The 7,711-nt window shown below is 34.1% G+C and overlaps 1 long non-coding RNA gene across 1 annotated transcript; it reads right to left on the reverse strand.

The window, feature by feature from the left end:
• Positions 1–2,249: 2,249 nt before the first annotated feature.
• LOC130737592 (uncharacterized) lies at positions 2,250–6,805 on the reverse strand. Its single transcript, XR_009018802.1, has 3 exons — positions 6,332–6,805; positions 5,784–5,889; positions 2,250–5,066 (listed from the first exon to the last, which is right to left on the reverse strand). It is a non-coding gene; the product is annotated as an uncharacterized LOC130737592 (long non-coding RNA).
• Positions 6,806–7,711: the final 906 nt, after the last annotated feature.

The following is a 7,711-nucleotide window of genomic DNA, read 5'->3' on the forward strand; positions in this document are numbered from 1 at the left end:
CCTAGCCAAGCTTTTCTCATTCTCGTTTTCTCTTTTCCCTCTGTATACTAGCACCCAAGCTTCTGGATCAAAGCACTAGCTCGCTGCTTTGCATCTTCACCATGCGAACATCACACAAAAACCGCACCGCACCTTCTGCTCTGCTTCGTCTTCACCCACCGTGCTTCCATTTGTCAAACCGCACTTTCCTTCCGCTGCTTCGTCTTCGACATCACTTCCATCACTCAAGCTCTTCTGTGTTCTGCTTCATCTTCACCGAGCCCTTCCACTCGAGCGTGAGTGTATCTCACGGCGCAACGCACATTCTGCTGCCCGCTTTGTCGCCGCATCTTCCCCTGCCAATGTCAAGGTTGGTAACCGTTTTTATTTTTGCTGTCATTTTCCACCTTATGTGCTCTATTTTTCTTTTCATTGCTATTAAAGCCTGTGTCTGTGATTATTTCTGAAAAATGAAACTATTTGATGTTTGTATGTCCCAAAAATCTAATTAGAACATGTTATGGGGAAGGATTTCAATTGCTATTTTTAGGAATGGTATACTATTTCTAGAGTAAGAAACCCATTAAGTTTAGGAGTTGTCTTTTAGAATTTTGGAGGTTAAGGAGTTTTTTAGATTTTGATATTGGGGGCTTTTCCTTGTGCCTCAGTTCTGTTTTTGAAGGGCGGTGGAACTTCTATTTGGCTCTAGCTGGAAGCGTTTTAAGGTCTTTAGATTAGGCTTAATCCTCAAATTGGTCCCTGTCTTTGTCTCGCCGTCCGAGTTAGGTCCTCATCGTTGCAAAACGTCTGGAGCAAGTCCTCGTTGGAGCCCAGAGCTCCGACAAATGATGATTTGGCCTGATGATTGTATTACTGGTGCTGATGTGGCTTTAAAAATAATTAAAAAGTCAAGGTTTAATCAATATAAATTAAGTATTTCTAATAATAACATTAAATTAATTAACATAAACTAATTTCCCCCAAATCTTTTCCTAATTCCCCCAAATTACCCCAATTCCCAATCCCATCATCTTCGTACCTAGGCATAAAAAACCCTTCAAACCTCTAAACTCAAATTAGAAGAGAGCTCAACAGGAAAAAATAAAATTGACCTAGTAAAGTTTAACGGCAAATATAGCGATTGTGCAAATAGTGCTTGGGATTTCAGAACGGGATAAGATTTATTGAAATTGAGCAAGTGAAGAAGCAGATTGTCATGGAAATTTGGAAGATAAATAAAAAAGAGATAAACTTTTGGATCTCAGAGCAGAGGGAACATGCACGCGAAGTTCCGGCAACGAATTCCTCATTGCAAGCCATGTAGAATCGATCATGCTGTCGTACTGGTCCTTGCAAACGGAGAGCGAATCGGCAATGGATATGGAGACTCCGGGAGTGGCGAGGAGGCTATTGATGGCGGCAGCGGTTTTGTCGACCTGTAGTTTGGTCGCAACGATTTGCATCTCGAGGGCTTTGTAGATGTTGAATTTGGCGGCGGTGAGGACGTTGGGAGGATGGTTTTGTAGTAGAGGAGTGGGTTTCTCGCAGGTTTGCAGATGGACCAGACACGCGTGGGGTTTGGCGTCGGTGGGTGGTACGAGGAGGGTGCAGGAAATGAGGACGATGAAGAGGGTGAGGGTTTTGTGGAAGTGGAATCCATTGTTGTTTTGTTTTCGTTCTTCAACTCCGGCGAGAGCGAGTGTGAGACGGTGGTGGAGAGGAGAAGGAGGAAGAGAGAGAGCATCGCGTGAGAATGGAGGCGTGGAATGAATGGATGTGCCTAGAATGGGTCCAGATCCTCTCCAATGGATTTCTCTCAATTTTTTTCCAGTTGAAATTTGTGGGGGTTTCGAACCACGACAAAAGTTTATCAGCTACCATAAAAAATTCATAGAATTTGTGGCAACTGGCAACATTTTGTGGTGGTTAAAAACCGCCACAAATGTCCACTAGAGAGGATTTCAGCTCCTAGAGTAGCTTTGGGGTTAGCTGCTTTTTGGTAAACTAGGATTATACTCGCGCGATGCACGGATGAACATTTTATAATTTATTAATAGGGATAAGTTACATATTTTACCCATTTTAATTGTTATCTTTACTACTATAGTTTGTATATGTAAATATTATAGATATATATACAATTGTAAGATTTTTAAAGTGTTATTATAATTATTTTATAATAATGTTTTTATTTTTAGTTTATGCATCAAGACTCAACTTACACCAATGATAAAAATTTACATTAGTAAGATTTTTTTTTGGAAATGCACCGAAACATAAATAATACTATTTATTCATTAGATATGTTATTTGACGATAGAGATTTGATATTAGTACAAATAAAAAACACAGGATAAAACGCATGTGTCATTTTTCAGTTTTTGAATTTAAAGTTTTTTTGGGCACATCAGAAAGATAAATTACACCCTCCGGGGATTGGACCCCGAACCTCCCCATCCCAACCCATACGAATTTGAAGTTTAGATCAATATATAGTAAGTAAAATAAAATAAAATAAACTAACTTTTACATTTATAATTTTGGCAATTTTGCACTTTTGGTCCCCCAACTATGCTCATTCTGCGAAAACTGTCCCCCAATTAAAGTATTAGCAAAAAACATCCATGAAATTTACACCCGGTTGCAAAAGTGGTCTACCGTCCAATTCCGTCCAAAATTTAAGGGAATATTCCATTAAAATTTAATTAAAAAATAAGAAAAAAACTTGTAATTTTAAAACAAAATAATTAAAAGTTACTTATATTTATTTTGTAACCCCTAAATAATTTTTTCCCAACTCATAACTCTTCATTTATTATTTTCCTCCCCTAACCAAAGTGCAATTATTAATTTTTTATTTAACACAAATTATTATTTTTAAATAGAATATCATTCAAGAAGACCACATTCATCAAAATGTTAAATTCTATATGGAAAACCAAAAGTGCAACCGGATGTAAACTTCAGGGATGTTTTTTGCTAATTCTTTAGTTGGGGGATGGTTTTCGCATAATAGCCAGAGTTGTGGGACCAAAAGTGCAAAAGAGCCTATAATTTTACATTACAAAATTTGAATTAGCAGCTAGAGGAAGAAATGCCAAGGGAAGAGTATATGGCCTTAGTTTGGATGGAAGCATGCGTGCTAGTGCATTAACTTCAAAATTAATAATTTATGGGCATTGTTAAAAAATTAATGATATTTGGTGGAAGAATAAAACTGGTAAAAGATATTTTAATTGTAATAATATAAACTAAAAAAAATAGATATTTTAAACTATCAGTTATGAAATTTTATAAATTAATTTGGTAGCAAAATCAATGTAATTTTGCCATGTGAACCCTCTAATAGGCAGAACATAATTTTATATTATGTTTACTTGCTAGTAAGTAGTAAATACATCAAAGCTTATCCTAATAATCAAAACTACATACATAGTTTTGGCTTAATCTATTATCACAAAGTTGTAATAGTAGCTAAGATTTGATCATCAGATCATGAATTCTATAATCCCAAAGTTATAATAGTAGCTAATATTAGTTCCTTTCGGATCATGAAATATTATGCAACACGATCCTCCTTATAAAGGAAAATTCTATCTTCAATAAGAGGACCAAAGTAATAATACAACTTACCTAAATTTGAAGGTTGTGAAATTGTGAATGAGACAAGAGGGGGAGAAATATCTCCTTATCTGCACTTAAACGCCAAACTCGCCTGTCAACCTATTTGCTTGAATTTGATAGCATCATCCAGATTTTATGCAATCCAAAGCCAATCCAAGGCAGCAGTATTCAGCATAGGTATAGCTAAAAATAAAACTAATCACAAAGCAAGACTCTTCCATGCATCCTTTCAAATGGAAGGCCTATCATGTTCATCCTGTCAAATCAATTCCCATTGCATTATAGCAAAATATATTTGTCATAGGGTAGATTATGCCTTCATTGTCATAGTACCAGTAATCCAAAACTCATGTTTCAAGAGATTCCCAGCAACATAGCTGTCAGGCCAGAATGATAAATAAAATCTTCACCCATAATATTATATTACATATGAACCTATCTAAAAACAGTTTTGAAGTAATTGTTCATACCTAAAATAGTAAGAAATAATCCCCAATAATTTAGAATGGACTATAAATGCAAGCTTCATAAGGAAAAGCCAATATAGAAATGATAACACAACCTACAGTAATTAGCATTAGCCAATCCAGCCTGATCCAGAAAGAATCATATACAAAGCACACCTGATTATCTTTGTGCAGGTGCATTTATGTATCTCTAAGAGAAACATATAATTGCGACCTTTCATCAAAGAAATATACGGAACTATGCACCTTTAGGGGGTAAATCCAAATATATTATATGCACTTTGCTATATTTATTAAAGAAGCATGTCATCACATGTGCTAATGCTACCATTTGCTGAACAAACATATCACTGATAAGCACAAAAGATTTAAAACTAAGTAAAAAATTAATTGCACAAACAAAATTCAGTACTACCATTGGATGTTTAGTAGCCCAAGTACACCATTTTGGAATATTCGACTATATCTGTTCAGTGAAATGTACATTAACACCCTTTAGTTCGAGGGGATTAGCACTAATTTATGCAAAGTTGCATGCTTGAGTCTAAATGGAAGGTATAACACTGCCTCACACAAGCAAGTTCAAGTTGACTCTTTTTGGTATACTAACAATCTAACATGTCCTTGAGTTTTGGAATATTCTTTCTTCTCCATTACTTGCTGAACACCCTCTTGGTACCCTTCTATAAAACTTTTAAGAGCATCTATTTATGCAGAAGCTCTGGTCATATACACACGCTGCCAAGCAAGTCTGAGGGTCTCCATTCCCCCTCTAGCAACAACAACAAATGCTTGGCCAAAATCACCATCACAAACTTATTATTAATGAAGACGCGGTTTATAAACCACATGAGTCATAGCATAAAACAATGAAAATAGAAGTTTGGAGTTACAAATATAGCAAGAACAGAGTTCTACTCCGCTTTAAATAAGCAAGGGTTGGCAATGTGGCACACAAGTTCATAACAAAATCTTTGACAAGTTGGCCGTGATCATCTTAGAAAGTGGACAAAAAAATTCATTATGTCAATAGGAGCAACAAATAAAGTGGACAAAAAACACATATATTGAACTGAGGAGTAAAGATCAAAACTTTATTAAAGAAAAGCAAAGAAAACATCAGAACTTTGCTTTCAACTCATTATGGAGCAACCAATAGCGAAGTATTTTAATTTTGATTTTGGTCACTTAATCTTAAAAGCCTCGTATGCAAGAGTTAAAGCTAAACAAATGAAGCATGCCAATTAAGCTACTTCCTTAGTAATAATGTTGAACAAATTGATGAATCTTCATCAGGTTCAACAACTCCAGCATGCATTATAAGATAGTGTATGATACAATAAACCTGGTTTTCTATTTAGTTCATGGTTTCATATTGCTATGGATTAAAATACATAATAGCAGGTGAAGAAAGACAATGATAAACACTATAATTAGTAGATCTGCTTAATGGATTAAACCCATCGCTATCTTCTGCTTTATGAACAAGCTCTAGTTTATTGCGAATTAGTCAAGATGTTTCAAAATCAACCAGTTTTTTTGAAATCATAAAATATGTAAATTTAGCTGCTCAGATTCCTTCAAGGATCAAGCCATTGATCAGCTGATGGATAAATTTTTCTTTGTTGACTATACTACAGATTAGATCATAAATTGGATAAAGCAAGGTCCAAATTTTTTATGTATCTCCAAAACTGAACTTGAAAAACCAACCTCATGTTGGCAAGGAATTGACTTTTGTAGTTGCTTGATGACTCTGCCTTCCTTCTTGCTTCTAGTTGACTTAACAATTATGCTCTTAGATTCATTTCCTTTGACACTTTGTTTGTCAATATCAAAATGCAAACACATCTGAGACACTGGTCAGTCCTAATTCCGTGTATCATAGTAGAATAAAAAAATATGATTAAATTATCTTGATAGTCTAGATGGAGAAATGAAAAACTTTGCAGCACATATGGGATCCTTTCTCCAAAATTGTGCTATTCTCCAAAATAGATTTATAACTATTGACAGACATAAAAAACAAGAAACTTTATAAGAAACCAACCTCAAAAATCAAAAATCTATTTTCTTATAGAGACAACAACGTATGGATAAGAACGCACATGGATGTTAAATTTATAGGAAGGAATGGATGTGGTGAAAATGCAACAAAGGAGAATTAGATAACAAATCAACTAAAAAATCAAACAGCCTGTAAAATTGCTTGCATTAAGTTAGATTAGATTAGATTATAAGGTAGGTAGTAGGCAAACAACCTGTAAAGCATGCTCCACATCTGTTCATGGAAGAGGCTGCGAGAGAATGAACAGTATTTGAGCTCCGTAGGGTTGAGGCATAGACGATTGAACATACAACCAGCTGGCCAACGTACACGGTTGAAGTGATAGGCATGTGGACGCGCGAAACAGAACATCATAGTGACGAAATGTGGGCGACGACTGCCAGCAATCGCGGGGTTTCGATGATATTTTCCGAGTGTGCTATACCTAGGTCAGCAGTCCTCCTCTGGCTTGCAACTAAGCCCAACAATGCAATAGGCCCAAAAGCAACCACACGGTAAAAAAAAAAAGGCTCTTATGAACAGAAATTTGGAATTCAGCTTTTTTAAGTAGTAGATATTGGAGAAGAAAAAGAAGAACAACATAGGAGAAGAAGAAGAAAAACAACAGAGGAGAACAAGAAGAAGATGAAGAACAGATGAACCCTAATTTCTGAGTTGATGAATTGGGAATTTGGGTAATTTGCGGGGGGTGGGGAATTAGGATTAGTGTGGGGGGGAATTATTATTGGTTAAACAGATTTGGGTGAGAATTAGAAATAGGGTTAATTATGTTAAATATATGATGTGTAAATTAATTTTTTTTTGTATAATTTATTAGTGTCATGTCAGCTTCATTTACACAGTCACCATGCCATTTCATCACTTTTGGCGAGGACTGACTCCAGACGTTTTACAAAAATGGGGATGTATTCCACAAATTTTTCCGGGGAGGGACTTAAATCAGACAGCGAGACAAAGACAGACACTAATTTGAGGATTAAGCCTAAAAAATATTATTATTTAGTAATAAAATAATATTTTTTAATAAATAATTTGGATAAAATATTTTTAAATTAAACAAGTGTCACTAAAAGGTATTTAATATTAACTATAATGTATGTGTGCATTGTTGAAAAAATATTTAAATATATCTCTTAATTTATGATAAATTAGTAAAAATGACTCGAGGAATCATAATAGATAATAGATAAAATAGTTATGGCCAATAAGTTGAATAAAGTTAAATGTACTAAATAATATTTAATTTATAAATTACTATAATTCCAAAACTTAAAATTACTTTATCTTTATTTGTGACGGGTTCCAACAAATGACATTCCCTGATAAAAAGTATAAAAGAAATGATATTAAAAATTATTTGATGATATATTTTTTTGATTTATATTTGATGATATTAAACACTCATTACTAAAAAAAAATTATTAATTTAAATATTTCAAATTAATTTAATACTTTTTTATATTATTAAATAAATAAAATTTTAATTTGTTAAAATATTTCAATTCTAATTGTTAGATATCAATTATTAAATTTGATTAATATTAATTATTTACACAATAAGAACTCTAATAAT

Source organism: Lotus japonicus, chromosome 2 (assembly GCF_012489685.1).
Source record: "Lotus japonicus ecotype B-129 chromosome 2, LjGifu_v1.2".
Taxonomy (NCBI): Eukaryota; Viridiplantae; Streptophyta; class Magnoliopsida; order Fabales; family Fabaceae; genus Lotus; species Lotus japonicus.